The sequence below is a fragment of the Pleurodeles waltl genome, chromosome 2_2, assembly GCF_031143425.1.
Source record: "Pleurodeles waltl isolate 20211129_DDA chromosome 2_2, aPleWal1.hap1.20221129, whole genome shotgun sequence".
NCBI lineage: Eukaryota > Metazoa > Chordata > Amphibia > Caudata > Salamandridae > Pleurodeles > Pleurodeles waltl.
Genome location: NC_090439.1, coordinates 801,388,111 through 801,405,322, shown reverse-complemented (window position 1 = coordinate 801,405,322; position 17,212 = coordinate 801,388,111). Strand labels below are relative to the sequence as shown.

At 42.6% G+C, this 17,212-nt stretch overlaps 1 protein-coding gene across 2 annotated transcripts in view; it reads right to left on the bottom strand.

Moving 5' to 3' along the window:
• Positions 1-545: 545 nt before the first annotated feature.
• The window catches only part of RALYL (RALY RNA binding protein like), a 1,738,931-nt gene continuing 1,722,264 nt past the window's right edge, over positions 546-17,212 (bottom strand). The window contains exon 9 of one of the 2 annotated variants that reach the window (XM_069220423.1): positions 546-4,375. The gene's annotated coding sequence lies outside the window, so the exon portion shown is untranslated. The remainder of the gene's footprint in view (positions 4,376-17,212) is intronic. The other variant, XM_069220422.1, reaches the window with a different exon arrangement.

Below are 17,212 nucleotides of genomic sequence, written 5' to 3'. Positions count from 1 at the left end.
GCACTGACAACTACCAGTTTGGGACAGCATCAAGGTCCCACAAATTAAAACAAGTAATTTATAACCCAAGAAGTGAGACAATAGAAAACTCATTTTCTGAAAAAGCTGCAATAAGCAAATCAGCAATCCACAAACAAATGCAGTTTAAATGCTGATCTAAAAGATAGAACTGTGCATGATATGTTCAGTTTTATTAACTGGCTTTAAGAATTCATCAAATAATTAACTAATTTATTCAAATGTATTTATCTTTGTAGTTCTTTATATTTTTAAATATCTTAAATTAAAATAATATATTTAATAAAATATTTAGGATTTTATGTTTAAAGTCAGGAGCCACTGGATGTCTTTCTGCTGCTCTTTGACATTAACAAGAGATTAACTTTTAAACTGAAAGGAAGATGGTCATATACAATAAACACATTGTACCGATTGGCCTTAATACAAAGGTATCATTACAAACATTTCTATTAGTGATATCAAGATCAGGGCACCGCAGGAATGGAGCCACACAACACAAAAGTGAAAAAGTAACAAAGAAATTTGCACATATAATATATTTATGAAATACATTTACGAAACATGTAAGAATCAATATTAAAGAAAGACACATGGCCATCTTTTTATTTGTGACTGTTACTGAATGTGTAGAGCAAAGTGTAAGGAGAAAGAACAAAGCACTACATGTTTTCAAATTTATGAGAAAATGAAGGTTTGTAAATGACAGAGTTGGGGGGCCATGAACATGGGACGAACGGGTATATTTAAGATCGAGAAGACAAATAAAGGGGAAATCAGCAAAGACGCCGGTCACAGTGGACAAGTAGTGAAGTTAAACGAGGCAAGTAGTAATGTAGCTGGTGTTGGTCAATGGCCTTGAAAAAGAGAATCCTGTCCTCTAAAATCTTCACTGGCTGACTCTGCAAGTCTGGGTTAAGTTCAGAATAGTTTTCATTACTCAACAAATACCTGTCACCCTATCTCAATACATGTTAACACTTTGAATTCCCTCAGAAACATACGGTCACCATCTTGTCAAATCCCCTTCAAGGTTTTCGGGCCTTGTTGGAAGTTTTCCCTGGCTGCCCAAAACCACTACTCACCCGCTGTGCTCCTTCCTTGCACTCTTTTAAAGGGGGTCTCAAAACTCTCCTTTTAACATATATTCCCTGGAAAGGAGATGGCTGTATGCATGTACAGGGATAGCATGAAGAAATGACTGAGTTAATGGTGTGCGCATTATAAACTATGTAATTGAATCAAATACTATGGCCCATATTTATACTTTTTTAGTGCCGCATTTGCACCACTCTTTGACGCAAAATCGGCACAAACTTACAAAATACAATTGTATTTTGCAAGTTTGCACTGCTTTTGCGCAAAAAAATTACGCAAATGCGACTCCAAAAAGGTATAAATATGGGCCTTTATCTTGGTTAGATGAACTGATGGTACGCATCTGTTGTATATCAGCTAAACAGATGTTAAAAGCATTACCATAATCTAAAGAATGATGGTAAGGCAGAGCTGATTATTTTGCTTGAGGGATGTAAAGGAAGTGACAAACGCAAATTGGTGCTAAAAGGTAGGAATACTTCGTCAGAAGTATTTATCGTGATTTTACACCAATGAGCACAACACCAATTCCAACGGCGGGGAACAAATCAGACACAAACAACGAAGGCCCTGATTTATACTTTTTGCTGCGCCACATTAGCATCATGTTTTGACACAAAAGCGGCGCAAACTTATAAAATACAATTGTATTTTGTAAGTTTACGCAGCTTTTTCATCAAAAAATTACGCTACTGCGGCACAAAAAAAGGTATAAATCAGGACCTAAGTGGTTACTTGACTAGAGGGCTCTTACTTTTCAAGATCCTGTATTTAACCAAGAAGAGATATTAATTCTGGAAATGTTTAGTGGTGGTTACTAGTCATGGTATTGGATAACCATAGCTAATTCATGGTATTCTTATAAATCACTTGGAGGAAAGCCACTTGGCATGATCTGCAGAGTGAGTTCTGCTTCTCTGTAGAGTATAGGAAGCCCTTATCTGATGTACTGTAGGTGGTATACCCAAACAGACATGCTCCTAATACGTGTCATAACAAAAGTAAATGTGTTTACCGAAGACAGTAAAGTCTTTTTTTAAAACTCAGAATTACTGCATGTAGATGGTATGATCTACAATGGAAGAGAGGGACAAGAGATCAGGCTGCTACTGAGCAGCATCCAAGAGTGTGGGTCCCAGACATATCAAATTCTGTGCATGAATGGAGCAAACGGGACGAGATTCAAATACATTGTTCACGAGGAAGAAAAGAATATTCACCACAAACAGCAAAGGATCCCTCTGAGAATGCAGTCAGACCCAGAAGAGGCAAGCATTGGCAATGCCGATAGGTCTGGCTTTAGAAGAATGTCATATAGTTGAGTGAAGCATTACAAGTAAATAGCATGGGAATGAAAATGTATTAGTGTGAAAGCATGTAACTGCAGAATAATATTGATGTAGGTTAAAAGGTTGGGTGTCAGTTGTATTGTCAGGCCAGGCCTAAAAAAGCCATGTAGGTTAATGACTGCCCTCCTCCATCTGTGCTGCTGCCAAAGAAAACCAACATAAATTATCTAGTTAAGTGAGAAACTTTAGTAGCATTACAGTGCTATGCATGTGCACCTGAAAGTTCAAACTCAAGCAGGTGGCTAAATAAACAAAATGATTACAACTATGTGGAGGGTTAGCAACTTTTTGTGGAAGCACACAACTTCTGCCCAACCAAAACCTGTACTCCGGGCTCCCAACATGTGGGCGAAGCTAAAGCCTTTTACTAGTAATACTCACATAATTGTCTAGTGACAGCTGTGCTTTCAGGCCTGACCATAAAAGGTGCTTTAATTGTTTGTGTCAGCATGAACAGACTAGAATAACTGGACATGGCATGCATTCTGGAGCTGCTACAGAAATACGGAAGGCTAGCCTGGGGCCAGGGTCTGGTTGGAGGGAGGGGTTCAATATGCAAACACTTTCAATTTTTAATTTTGTGGACAGGATGGGATTTTACTTGTCAATAAGTATATTTATTCAGGATCAAATCCCTAAAGTAGGGCTCAAAAGTCTGAAAATATGACTCTGAAGCACTGTGCCAGTGTGAGAATTAATTAAGAGCTGGAACAGTATCGTTTAAGTCCCTCCTGTGAGGGCTCGAAAATTGGTGTACTAACGCGTTTTTTGCACTTATTTTGATGGTGAAATAGGTGTCATATCTCAAAGTGTACATTTTAATGTACGGGGTAATGAAGTGAAAGCACGTGGGGGGTTTGGGCACACAGAGGGGCATGAGCGCTGCAGAAAAGCTGTAATCTCAAAATCAATTCTGTATTTTAGAGCTGCTCTTTGGGGAAACTAATAGAAGGAAAGTCCATAGGAGAGGAACATTGCTGTGCTGAAGTAAATATTGCGCTCACCTGTTATCAGTATCCTATAAATGTAGTACACATAACAATTTTTTTAATGAACTAACGTGTCACTATGCAAGCGGGATCATAATAGCACACTTCAATTTTGCACCCCCTCAAACCTTTTATCAAATTTAGCTGTTAAAACCTTTACTCTGTGCTGATTTCTTTATCAAGTGTAGGTCACGTAGAGGACTGTGTTCATGTCTTAACATTTCAAATACATTCTAAATCTTTCTCAGAAATATATAAATATTTAATGTCCTTGCGTATCTGCAGTGCGTGGGCACATTTCATAAATCATCCATATTCATTTTTAACACGTTGAAAATGCTTGCCATTTTAAATATTGCCTGATACATCGACAGCTGTAATGGTGCAGGGGAAATTGCACTGTTTCCCGGCTCCACTTACAAAAACGGTATTATACAACACATTTGATCATAGCATAAGTATGTTTTTTGAATAACCTGAACACAAAGCAATTGCAAAATGCACTATCAATTACTCTGACAAACAGTAAACATGCTATTCATAAAAATAGCTTTTACAAATATACATTTGTTTACAATGTTTCGACATCTTCTACATGTGTCCCTTACATTATCTTACATTTGTCCTTAGGACACCGTCAGAGAAATAATCAAATCAAACAAAATAAAATGAGAAACAGGCAAAAGTAAACACGTTTACAATGTAAACCATACAATCTGACCATTGTACATCTCAGAACACGTAAGAAACGGCATTGCCCAGATTGGGACACCCATGCCTGCTTTCTTGAAGTGACTTTAAGTTTTATACACATTGAATGAAAGGTGCCAATATCGGCATGAAACTAAAGTTCACATTTCACATCAGGCCGCTATCTTCACAGCATTCCCAGGTACCCTTCGTGATTTCAGGTAATCAAATCTGTGGAAAAGTAAATCATACCAAATGTTAGTATTTTTTTCTTTTTACAAATAATTGAGAACGTATAGACACACTTCCAACAGTTAAAAAGCACACGCAAATTTCAATTGCCATTAACGTCGTATAATCACACCACTCTTAATTTCATTTGTGTACATTGATGATCATAAAAGAAGCTAGGTTATAGCCATCCATAGTGTGAAATAACAGTTGCATATATTTGGACTCGCCTAATGTGGACTGATGTTGTCTGAGTAATTGCTTTAGGTTATAGAAGCTTTTGGATAAAAGGCTGAAAAGAACTCGAAGTGAAACATCTGATTGCCATCGTTTTCCGTGGTAAATTTGTTAAATTCAATAAAGGTCAGCAGGCCAGCCTATTGATAAAATAATTAAGACAGGGGTGACCTTTTTTGTGAAACAATTGTGTATTGATGAGCTTTATAGTGATATGAATCAACTAATTGAGACTGTGAAATGAAATTCATTAAACGTAATGTTCCTGTTTTTGTAAATTGTGACTTGCCTCCCTTCATTCCTTGCAATATAAAAAAGTAATCCTACCAAATAGTAAAATCCAAAAATCTCTGTCAGGATCACTTCCAAATGTGCAGTTGTCCATTCTGAAAACTCCACAGACTTGCATTGTTCAAGGGGTTGACAAGCCAAGTGTAAGTGTATATATTTAAAAAAAAACTCTGACGCTGGCTTAAAACTCTGAGAATCAGTTGCCATTTTGGGGGCAGTAAAATAACTGTTTTTTTCAGAAATATTTTTAGAAGCCTGTCATTTTCTTACATTGGCCAGGTGTGAATGCATGTCCAGTCAATTTATTCATTATGAATGTAGGGACGCTACTGAAAGAAGCATAAAATTATATAACAAAGACAGCAAATAAAACAGAAGGACCTACCAAGCACATTTATGCATATAAACAATTAAACCATGAACAGCTAATAGATAGCCAATATGAAAAATCATATGAATTGGATAGCTTACTAAATTACTGCATGCTATATTAATCAAAATTATTCTGGGTAATTCCCACACTCACTAACATTTGTCACACATATCTATGTAATAATCAACCCAGACTGTAGCCATACTTTTTCAAAGCGGCACATAACTTATCAGAGGTGAATGCAGAGCATTGTGGCAGATACAAGTTTGCTTAATTTCGTGTTCAATCTTCATATGATGGTTCAGTTTTCAATTAATGTTTTGATGGTATATGATAGGTTCTCCTTGAGATACTCATAAACATCTCTAATGTTCAAAGTAGATACTGACTATCTACATCTAGGGCCATATTATCAAACGTTCCCAGAGGAGCAATGAGGAAATGAGCCTGGTTTTGCACCCATAGTGCACTTGAGTATTCCAGAAAGGTTTGCAGATGCCTGTGCGGTCCCTTCTGTAATGCTAATTGCCCCTGTGCACATGTAACTCCAGCATGATCTCAAGGGGACATTCCCTCATTGCCTGGAGCACGGCCTCAGGCAAATGAGGAAGCACTTTGCCTTCACCTGCACCATTTTATAGAAGTGGACGCAGTGACAAAGAAGCTGTCCGGAGGCGCACAGTCAGTGTTTCCCTAAATGCACCACTTGGAAGCCTCAAAGACATCCACCTTTCAAATGCAGGCTGGGATGTATCCTGCACAATGAAAGGCGGACTGATAACTTCAAACAGTGCACCCTTCTTGCACTAATGCGCTGCCCCCGGGCAGACAAGAGTCTGCAGTTGTGCTGGGGCCAGTGCATTCATTGTGATTGAATGCACTAAACCAGTATGTGCCCGGTGCACTTCATTGAATGTTCGCCACAGTGAGGACCAGGGCAATGCACACTATCTGTAAGATAGGCCCTGGTGTTAGGAAAACATAAAACGGTTTGTGCAACTCTGTATGTTGAAGGGAGATAACAAATTGTGCAATTCGCTAGCGTGTAAAGTCTGACTTGTTAATGTCCCGCTCACAAAACTGTCTCTTGATCTTTATTATAGCCTACTCCTAAAGCTACCCATTTTGCCTTCCTTTTTCAAAAAGTTAGACTCCAAGGGCCAGATGTAGCAAAGGTTTTTACCCATTCTGTGTCTATGGGAAAAAGTGTTTTTACATATGGCCCCTAGTCCCACTACATCTTGCAGTTCCCTGAGCCAACAAAATAAATTATTTTGGTGAATTTTTCGGACTGAATTGTGTAAAATGTATCACACATGAACGTTTGCTATCTCTAATTATTATTGTCTAAGAGGTCAGCCACTTAACAGCACGGGAGCCAGCAATAAGCCACAGGGTTCTGATGTGAAGAGACCTCTCCTGAGTGGCCACTTTTCCACCACTGATTGGTGAGCAACTACTCTCCTGACTAGCCTCATCTTCATAATGAGATCTGGTGTAGTTACAAAAATTGCTCCACCATCTTTGGCCCGCATGTGCGACAGCCACTAGAGATTCACCTCCTTGGCATCTAGTCCAGAGAGAGGTAGCCTATTTAAGAAATACCACAGCAGAGGTGAAAGGGCTTGAGAAGCTGCAGGGCCTATTGTGAAGATGGTACATTTTTTGAGTTTGAGTTTATTTATTTTTAAAGCATGAACAAATGCCCAAAGGGAGTCTCAGCGCTGCCTCGTAGAGAAAAGCTGAAAAGAGGAAAGAAATTGAAAATGGGATACGCAGTAAACCAGAGATCTTTGCGAAAAAGAAGGGAGGGATGGAACACCAAGATAATTCAGGTGACAGCAACTAGGGCTGACTAAACAGCCAGGTTTTCAGCAATTTTCTAAAAATTGTCAAATTTGGCGGACTTTTAAGGTGACGTGGCATGGAGCTCCAACAATGGGAAGTGAAAATGGGTAAAGTTTCTGCCACCCAATAAGGTTTTAAAAATTCTAGGTGTGGTTAGAAGTTTGGCAGTCGAAGATCTGAGTGACTACGTAGGAACATGCCAAGCGATTCTACTTTTCAAAGGGATTGGACAAGCTGAGTGAAAAAGTTTGTGGGCAATACAAAAGGGCAGATTTAAGGAAAGTGGCGATGCACCTAGTGCAGCGCCACTTTCCTTGCAACCCTTAGCACCCCCATACCGCCACTATGTGAGTGCCGTATTTAAAATATGGCTCACCATTGCACAGGATAGGGGGAAATAGCATCATTTTATGTGACGCTATTGATGTATTCTTCAGGAGTAGTGCCAAAATGTTGGCAGTACTCCTGCAGAGTACATAGGGGCCCATTCTAAATAATGGCATGCCCCCTTTTAACGCCTGCTCTTAGTAGGCTATAGTGCTGAAAATATGGCTCAAGGAACTCTCATAGATTTCCTTGCGCCATTTTGTAAGCCCCTCTAACGGGGGAACGCCCCCCTCTTGCACACATTATTTCTGGCACAGGCATAATGTGGCACAAGGGTTTACAAAGTGGCGCAATGCAGGCATTGCAGCACTTTGTACATATGGTGGGTGGGAAATGCCTCCTTAATGCCACATTTACGTTAAAATAAATGCCGCAAACGTGGTGCAAGGTGGTGCTAGGGGCTTATAAATATGCCCCACAGCGTTTTAAGAGCCACTTTTTTGTGGAGTGGGAGCCAGTGAAGATCTTTCCTGGCTTTGGAAACTGACTTTCCATTTCTCTATCAAGCGAACTGCCACATTTTGAATTCTCGGAAGTTTGTTTAGAATCCAACTCTGGGCCCCAGTGTGCAAGGTGTCCAATTTGAAATGAACTAGTGAAGTGACCACCGTTTTCTGCAGTTTACCTGGAAGAAAGGGGACGATCTTTCTTTTTTTATCATTTTCAGGGTGAAGAAACGTGAAGATGTCAACTGGTTTGTGTGCTCAATGAGGTTAAGCCTAGAGTCAAACATGACACCCAGATACCTGACAGGGGTAGGTGGTGGTCCTAAGCAATGCAGCCACCAATTTGCTCCCCATGGCTTTTCATCAAGGCCAAAGGGTAAAATCTCAGTTTTGTTTGAGTTCTGTTTTAGATAGTGCTCACTCATCCACCTAACAATAGCTGACATGCAGCCTTCAAAATGGGAAGCAGTCTCCTCGATGTTATCCATAATTGGAAAAATGATTAGAGTATCATCAGCATATGAAATAACAACAAAACCGAACTCCCTGATGAGATTCAGCAGTGGGACTATATAAATATTCAATAGGGTGGGGCTCAATGAAGAACCCTGTGGAATTCCACAGGGGAGAGTAAAAGACTTGGATGTATATGTTCCCATAGCAACCAACTCCTCCCTGTCATTTAAAAAGCGCTTAATAGCATCAGTGCTGGGACTGCAAGCCCAATTTCTCAGTTGTTGCTTTAGGATTGAGTGATTAACTGTATCGAAGGCAGCAGACAAGTCTAGCAGGACAACTGCTGCCTTCCTAAGTTTGTCCATGATGTCTCTGACTTTGCTATGAGCTTTACAGAAACCAAATTGTGCCTGATCTAAGATGACGTTGCACTCCAGAAATTCTGTTAAGAGGTGATTGAGATGTCTTTCATGAACTTTTGCTAGAAAAGGTAATCCGGGGATGGGCCAGTCGTTTTTTCAACCTAAGGGTCTAAGGTGTTTTTTCTTCAGTAATGGTAAGATAGACGCCTTTTTCCAATCCAAAGGAAAAGAGCCTGTAGCCAAGATGCTGTTAAAAAGAGAGGCCAAAGGATGGAAAATATGAGTAGCTAGTTTATGAACAAACTTGGCAGGACATGGGTCGATTTAGGAAGATCTAGGAGCTCTGCTGTTCATTCTGGTGAAAGCTCTGGGAACTCGGTAAAGGGAGTATAACCCAATGCCAAAACCCTTATATTACCACTAGAAAGGTTTGGGGATGTACGCTGTCTAGATCAGTGGTAACATCACTAGAAACGTCCGTGGAGAGGGATAGAATCATGGCCTGAATTTATTATGATAGGAGGCAAAAATATGAGCTAGCTTACTGTGAGAAAGGTAACAGGCCTCGAGGGATGTACAAAATGCCTTCTTTATATTGTCCCGTTTCCAGCTAGAAATTCTATTCTCATGACAGAATTTATTTTGTCTAATATAGTTGTTTATGATATGTTACAATAAAGAATTTTAATAAGTGTGTCATATCCAGTTTTTAACACATTCATCCTAATCTCACTGATTGGCCAATGATGAACATTCACACGAAACACCAGTAGTTTCTTCCTTCACATCATTCTCAGGTGCAGGACAGGCTTGGCAGTTCGGGCTGGACTGTTCACATGGGAAGCAGGGTCAAGACTGATATGCATATTGCTGGGTCCAATCTGGGGTGACGTGGTGGGGAAAAAAATGATGGATTAAACCCACATCTTTGTGACTGAAAGTGAATGTTTGCATTGTTCAGTATTCCGTCCATCTGTTCTTTTTGCTTTTGTCACCCTTAGTGGGAAGGGTATGCCCATACGTGGATCCCATGCTCACTGCACTACTGCAGTGTTTCCAGGACTTCACTCACCTGGGGGCTTCAGAATTATCAAGCTCAGGAGCCCATGCTTGTTTTTTGTAAAATTTTTGCCAGATCTGTGGATCGGCAGAGACTAGTGGCAATTATTTTCCTTTAAAACAAAATGTTTTTTTAGCTCTGGGGGTACCTTTGGGACCCCAGCACTAAAGCTAAGGGGTCGGTGTGTCCCTACCCTAACCTCTTTTTGTTTTATTTTGCAGCTTTTTGGCTGCCAACACTTCCTTGTGTAAGTGTTGGCAGCAAATCACATCTCAGCACAAGATAGGGAGGGTTTGCCGAGCCTTCGTGTCCCTATATATACAAATTTGTCCCCATATTTAACTGAAAACGACAGAGCGCGAAGCTCCACCAACATTGGCAGCGCTGCACTCCATCATTTTCACAACGCAGGGATGCGCCGTATTTAACTGAATGCAGCGCACCCCTGTGTTGTCCCCTGCCCTGGCGCTAAATTGAGCTGACTAGCTCCAACGCAGGCATCCTTGCACCATCGTGCAAGGATGTCTGCGTTGAGGGGTTTGATTGGGTGTCCCTTCCTGCACATAAATAATCACTAAAGGGGATTTGGCACTTCTGTGTGTGCTGCAAAAAGCAGTCATTTTGAAATGTTTGTTTATGTGCAGGAAGGGACACCTTCCCACACACAAACAATAATGTCTGGCATTTTCCTCTTTCTATGCCTGCTGCAGAATTCAGCACACATAGAAAAAGCAAAAAACAAGGAGGAATAAAAGTATTCATCCTTGTTGCGCCCTGCTCATGCCACCCCTGGGGTGGTGTTATATTTTGGCACTGCCTCAGTATTAGAAATGGGGTCTTTGGTTGACAGTCAGGTTACCCCCTGTTCAAGCAAGGACCCTCACTCTAGTCAGGGTAAAAGAGAATCACCCTCAGCTAGCCCCTGCTTACCCCCTTGGTAGCTTGGCAGAGCAGTAGGCTTAACTTCAGAGTGCTAGTTGTAAAGTATTTGTACCAACACACACAGTAACTTAATGAAATCACTACAAAATGACGCAACACCAGTTCAGAAAAATAGGAAATATTTATCTAAACAAAACAAGACCAAAACGCCAAAACTCCGACATACACAAGTCAAGTTATGAATTTCTAAAGATTAAACTAAAAAATAGCGCTTAGAAACACAAAATGCTTCGATGAGGTGTTAACACGGCATCGTGACGGAGTAGTTCCCAACAAGCAGACACCAGCGGCGCCGGACACGGAGTCGCGTAGACCCCCAAGTACAGTACCTTTGGTGAAGAGTGAAAACAAGTCGATGCACGAAGTTGGGGATTGCGGCGTCTGTGCGAAACGTTGAATCCTTGCACTTCGAGCGGCGTCGGTCACGACGTGGTGTGGCAACTTCCACGGAGTCGCGGAATTCAGCGGGGCTGCAGCGGCTTCTTGACTGTGAAGGTCGTTGTGTTCCAGCGAAGATCACGGAGTCAGTTGCAGGCGGCGTCTCCGGATTTGGCAGCGGCGTCGGTCTGAAGTCGTCCGAAGTCGATTTCCACCAGCTTTCCCTTTAAGGGCCCAGGGACTCAATAGGGCACCACTTGTCAGAGCAGGAGTCTCTACATAGACTCCAGGTGCTGGCAGAGAGAAGTCTTTGCTGTCCCTGAGACTTCAAACAACAGGAGGCAAGCTCTAAATCAAGCCCTTGGACATTTCTTCACAAGATGGAAGGCACACAAAGTCCAGCCTTTGCCGTCTTACTCTGGCAGAAGCAGCAACTGCAGGATAGCTCCACAAAGCACAATCACAGGCAGGGCAGCACTTGTCCTCAGCTCTTCAGCTCTTCTCCAGCCAGAGGTTCCTCTTGTTTCCAGAAGTGTTCTAAAGTCTGTGGTTTTGGGTACCCTTCTTATACCCAATTTCTCCTTTGAAGTAGGCCTATTTCAAAGTAAAGTCTCTTTTGAATGCGAAATCCTGCATTTCCCAGGCCAGGCCTCAGACACTCACCAGGGGGTTGGAGACTGCATTGTGTGAGGACAGGCACAAACCTTTCAGGTGTAAGTGACCACTCCTCCCCTCCCTCCTAGCACAGATGGCTCATCAGGAAATGCAGGCTACACCCCTGCTCCTTTTGTGTCACTGTCTATTGTGAGGTGCAACCAGCCCAACTGTCAAACTGACCCAGACAGAGAATCCACAAACAGGCAGAGCCACAGAAATGGTATAAGCAATAAAATGCTCACTTTCTAAAAGTGGCATTTTCAAACGCACAATCTTAAAATCAACTTTACTAAAAGATGTATTTTTAAATTGTGAGCTCAGAGACCACAAACTCCACATGTCCATCCGCTCCCAAAGGGAATCTACACTATAATCAGATTTAAAGGTAGTGCCCATGTTAACCTATGAGAGGGACAGGCCTTGCAACAGTGAAAAATGAATTTAGCAATATTTCACTGTCAGGACATCTAAAACACATTACTATATGTCCTACCTTAACCATACACTGCACCCTGCCTTACATGTAAGAAAAGGGACGGTTTAGGCCCGGCAAGTGTGTACACTTGCCAAGTCGAATTTACAGTTAAAACTGCACACACAGACACTGCAGTGCAGGTCTGAGACATGATTACAGAGCTACTTATGTGGGTGGCACAACCAGTGCTGCAGGCCCACTACTAGCATTTGATTTACAGGCCCTGGCACCTCTAGTGCAACTTACTAGGGACTTACTAGTAAATCAAATATGCCAATCATGAATAAACCAATCAACATTACAATTTACACAGAGAGCATATGCACTTTAGCACTGGTTAGCAGTGGTAAAGTGCTCAGAGTTCAAAAGCCAACAGCAACAGGTCAGAAAAAATAGGAGGCAGGAGGCAAAAAGATTGGGGATGACCCTACATAAGCAAAAAAGACCAACACTCAGATTTACGAAAACTGGTAAATCTGAGGTAGCGTCAAAATGCAATAGGTGTTGCTATGGTACGCCCACAGCAACATCCATTGCACGCCCCTTCCACGCAAAGGGCTGCATGTGAAGGGACCATATTTACAAGGTGGTGTTAAACCACAAAAAGTGGCTTAACGCTACCTTGTAAATACGGCGCAGTGCTTAGCGCCACCAGAGGATCACGAAAAGTGACGCTCCGGTGGTGCTAGGGGCTCATAAATATGCCCCTTGTTTTTTTCTTATTTACTAAAAAAAAAACATCTGAATGTATTTACAACAAATAACAAAAAGATCGCTTTCTGGACCAAGAGCTACCTTTCTGACACATTTGGTGTAATTCTGTCCAGTGGTTTGGGCACTATCGCCATTCAAAAATCCCCATGGAAAAACTGAATGGTGAAAAAGCATATTGGGCCGCTCCCCCATTTCTCGGCCCCGCTTGACAGATCACCCTGAAACTTTCCAAGCAGCAGCTCGTGTGAGCTGCAAATTTTGGGGGAAAATTTGGTGAAGATTCATCATCGGCACCAAAGACATAGGCAAGTAAAAACTGCTTTTTCTATAGAAACTAGGGCCCATATGTATACTTTTTGAGGCAAACCTGCGCTAGCGCAGTTTTGCGAACAGAAATAGAGCACCGACTAGCGCCATTCCAGGACGCTAGCCGGGTGCAATATATAAGGAATGGCGCATGCCGGCGCTAAGGCCCGGATAGTGTCAACATACATGACGCTAACCAGGTAGAGGAGGCTTAGGGGGAGCTGGAGGTTGTGCGGTAAAGAATGGCACTAGTCAGGTTAGAGTCAAGAAAATGACTCTAACCTGACTAGTGTCATTTTTTTGATGCACAACCCCCATGGACATGACTTCTGTCTTCTGTCTTAGTAAACACAGGAGTCATGCCCCCCAGCCCAGTGGTAATGCCCAGGGGACTTATGTCCCCTGGACATGGCCATTGGGCACAGTGCCGTGTAGAGGGGGCCCAAGTTAGGCCCCCTATGGCACTTTTGAAAAAAAATAAAAAATACCTACCTGGAATTACCTGGGATGGGTCCCCCATCCTTAGGTTTCCTCATGGTGTGGGTGCGGGTGGGTGGGGGTGTCCCTGGGGGCAGGTTAGGGCACCTGTGGGCTGTTTCCATGGAAATGATCCCACAGGTCCTCTAACCCAGGTGTTAAATAATGGTGCTAAGCAGGCTTAGCGCCATTATTTAAGGCCCTCCTCCTCCTGTGCGTGATTTTTGCGCAGGAGGATAAATAAGGCGCTAGGGCCTTCGAGTCATTTTTGCCCGGGAACGCCTACCTTACATCTCATTGACGCAAGGTAGGATTTCACTGTAAAAAAAATGACGCTAACTCCATAACTTTGGCGCTAGACGGGTCTAGCGCCAAAGTATAAATATGGAGTTAGGTTTGCATCGAATTAGCGTAATAAAAAAATTACGCTAATTCACAGCAAAGAGAGTATAAATATGGGCCTAGGTCATAACTATAACTATCTAGCGACGACTGCCACTAGGTAATATATATATCTGTCAGAAATTTGGTCTGTAAAAGCTGCAGTGCACTCCAAGTGCCAGTGCTCTCACGATGTCAGACCTCCTCCCAATATTTTTCAAAAGGCTAGATTGTGATGCAACAATAAAAACCTGCTTTGGAATAGTACTCTGTTTGTTTTGTTGAAATATATATACAGTGAATTACATTGGATTTATCGGATTCCCACACCCAAACACGTACCACAGTCTATGGGGACGAAGGCAGATATATATATCTATATATATATATATGCACCAAGTCCCACTAGTACCTTCGTCCCCATAGATTGTGGTGCGTGTTTGGGTGTGGGAATCCGATAAATTCAATGTAATTCACTGTAACATTTTCTCTGGAGTGCGCATGCTTTACTTTGATACCGATGAAGATTCACATTGGTAAATATATATATATATATATATATATATATATATATATATATATTTGTGTAAAACAATATATATATATTCAACAAAGAACGCTCCCAAACACCATCTGCCTCCACGCACACAAGGCAGAGTATGCCTTTACTGATCAGGAAACTGTTATTAATCTTCAAAACTTGTTGCCCACAGAAATGGCAAGTTTGCTTCCATGCTGTTTTATTAAAACAAGGAGCGTATCTGACATATTTTGACTCACAAGACAAGTTCATCACAGTGATAAACCACCAACATAAATTAATCAAATAGCTTATCTCAACTAACTCTTAGGCCCCTCATGGCTGCTCGTGGTGCCTGTGTGCTGTGGCGGTTTTCTGCCTCTGGCGTTTTGGATGTACGGGAATGGGGAGAATAGCCCGTAGACTCAGCTCATAGTTTACAGACTCTGAGAGGAGACACAGTTCAAGTCCATGCATTCTTGAGCCTGCAGCCGAGAATCTTTGACCTCAGAAAGAGACTCAACCTTTCTGAACCCATGGATTTGGCTTAGATTGTGACTCTGACACAAACCCACCCAAGAGTTATTGTGCCTGTGGATTCCACTCAGTTTATGAACTATGAGCAGGGCCCGCAAATGTGTTCAACCTCAGCTATAACCTCACCAGTGATGATGTGTTAGCTCACAAGCATACCATAAATGTTGATGTTCATTTTTTTTCGGTTTTACATTGGAACCATAACATCACTCTACCGGTATTGTTCAGTGAATTTCTGAATTATTTACAAACACGTAGCGGTGTTATACGCAAAGGGTTTTGTCATGCTACACTGCATCCAGCACCTATGTTTATATATTGTACTGTAGAGATACTTCAGCCGTGCACAATGTGCTCCAGACATAATACCTATTTTGCCTGCAGTCAGGCCCTGCACAACCCTATGCACCACTGTGCCCAATGCACACAGTCGTGGAATGTGAGCAAAGGGTTCTGGGCAAAAGGTCTGTCCTTTGGCTAGGTCCTACGTCACCCCCTGCTCCAATGGGGTCAATCAGACACCCTTCAGCCCTGAGTAGCAGGCACTGGAAACATGATAAGCCCACTGATCACAGTCTTCAGCCAAGCACAGTGGGCTGTGGGAACAGAGCCTGTGACAGCCCCACACCAGCAGGACTTGGTGTGCGCAGAAAACTCTGGAAGTATTGCCTGGCATGTAGAAACGCCCGTGTGCAAAGACTTTGGCCATAGGCAGCAAGCTTTGGGTGCAGGGCCTGCACCAGCCCTCATGACAAAGTACTAGTTGTGCATTGCAGAAAGCTCTGGGCACAAAGCCTGACTTATGGCTAGTCCTGTCTTCAGCTCCTACACCAGGGGTTCTCCGCGCATGGCCTTTGCCTGTGTGCAGTAGACTTAGGGGCATATTTATACTCTCTTTGTGCCGGAATTGCGTTGTTTTTTTTTACGCATATCCGACGCAAAGCTAACTCCATATTTATACTTTGGCGTTAGACCCGTCTAGCGCCAAAGATCTTGGAGTTTGCGTCATTTTTTTGCGTGGACACCTACCTTGCGTTAATGATATGCAAGGTAGGCGTTCCCGTCTAAAACATGACTCCAAGGCATGTGCGCCTTATTTAAACTCCCGTGCAAAAATGACGCACGGGAGTGGGCGGGTCAAAAAAAATGACGTCCAGCCGATTTAGCGTCATTTTTTAACGCCTGGTCAGGGCAGGCGTTAAGGGACCTGTGGGCTCGGAAGGAGCCCAGAGGTGCCCTCCCATGCCCCCAGGGACACCCCCTGCCACCCTTGCCCACCCCAGGAGGACGCCCAAGGATGGAGGGACCCATCCCAGGGAACTTAAGGTAAGTTCAGGTAAGTTATTATTATTATTTTTTTTGTGGCATAGGGGGGCCTGAGTTGTGCCCCCCTACATGCCACTATGTCCAATGGCCATGCCCAGGGGACATAAGTCCCCTGGGCATGGCCATTGGGCAAGGGGGCATGACTCCTGTCTGTGCTAAGACAGGAGTCATTTCAATGGGGGTTGGGAGTCAAAATAAATGGCGCAAATCGGGTTGAGGCCAATATTTTGCCTCAGCCCTGACTTGCCCCATTTTTTGACGCCCAAGCTCCATTTTCCCCTACGCCGGCGCTGCCTAGTGTGGGTCATTTTTTTTTACGCACACCAGTCAGCTGCGCCGGCTAACGTCATTCCATAAATAAGGCGCCCGCATGGCACTTTGGAATGGCGTTAGCCGGCGTTAACTTTTTTGACGCACAACTGCGTTGGCGCAGTTGTGCGTCAAAAAGTATAAATATGGCCCTTAGTGTCTGGCTGGTGTCAAAGCAAACTATTAAACCTCTGACGCAGCAACTTCTGAATTTAAGAGCTGGTATGGTCAGGGTGCAGAGTGCCATTTATTGAACCTACATGTTATTTGGGAGTTCAATAACCATTCTTGCAGATCCAACCATTCATGTTGCAGATCTATCAAATGCTGCTAAAGTTATTAACAAATTACAGCT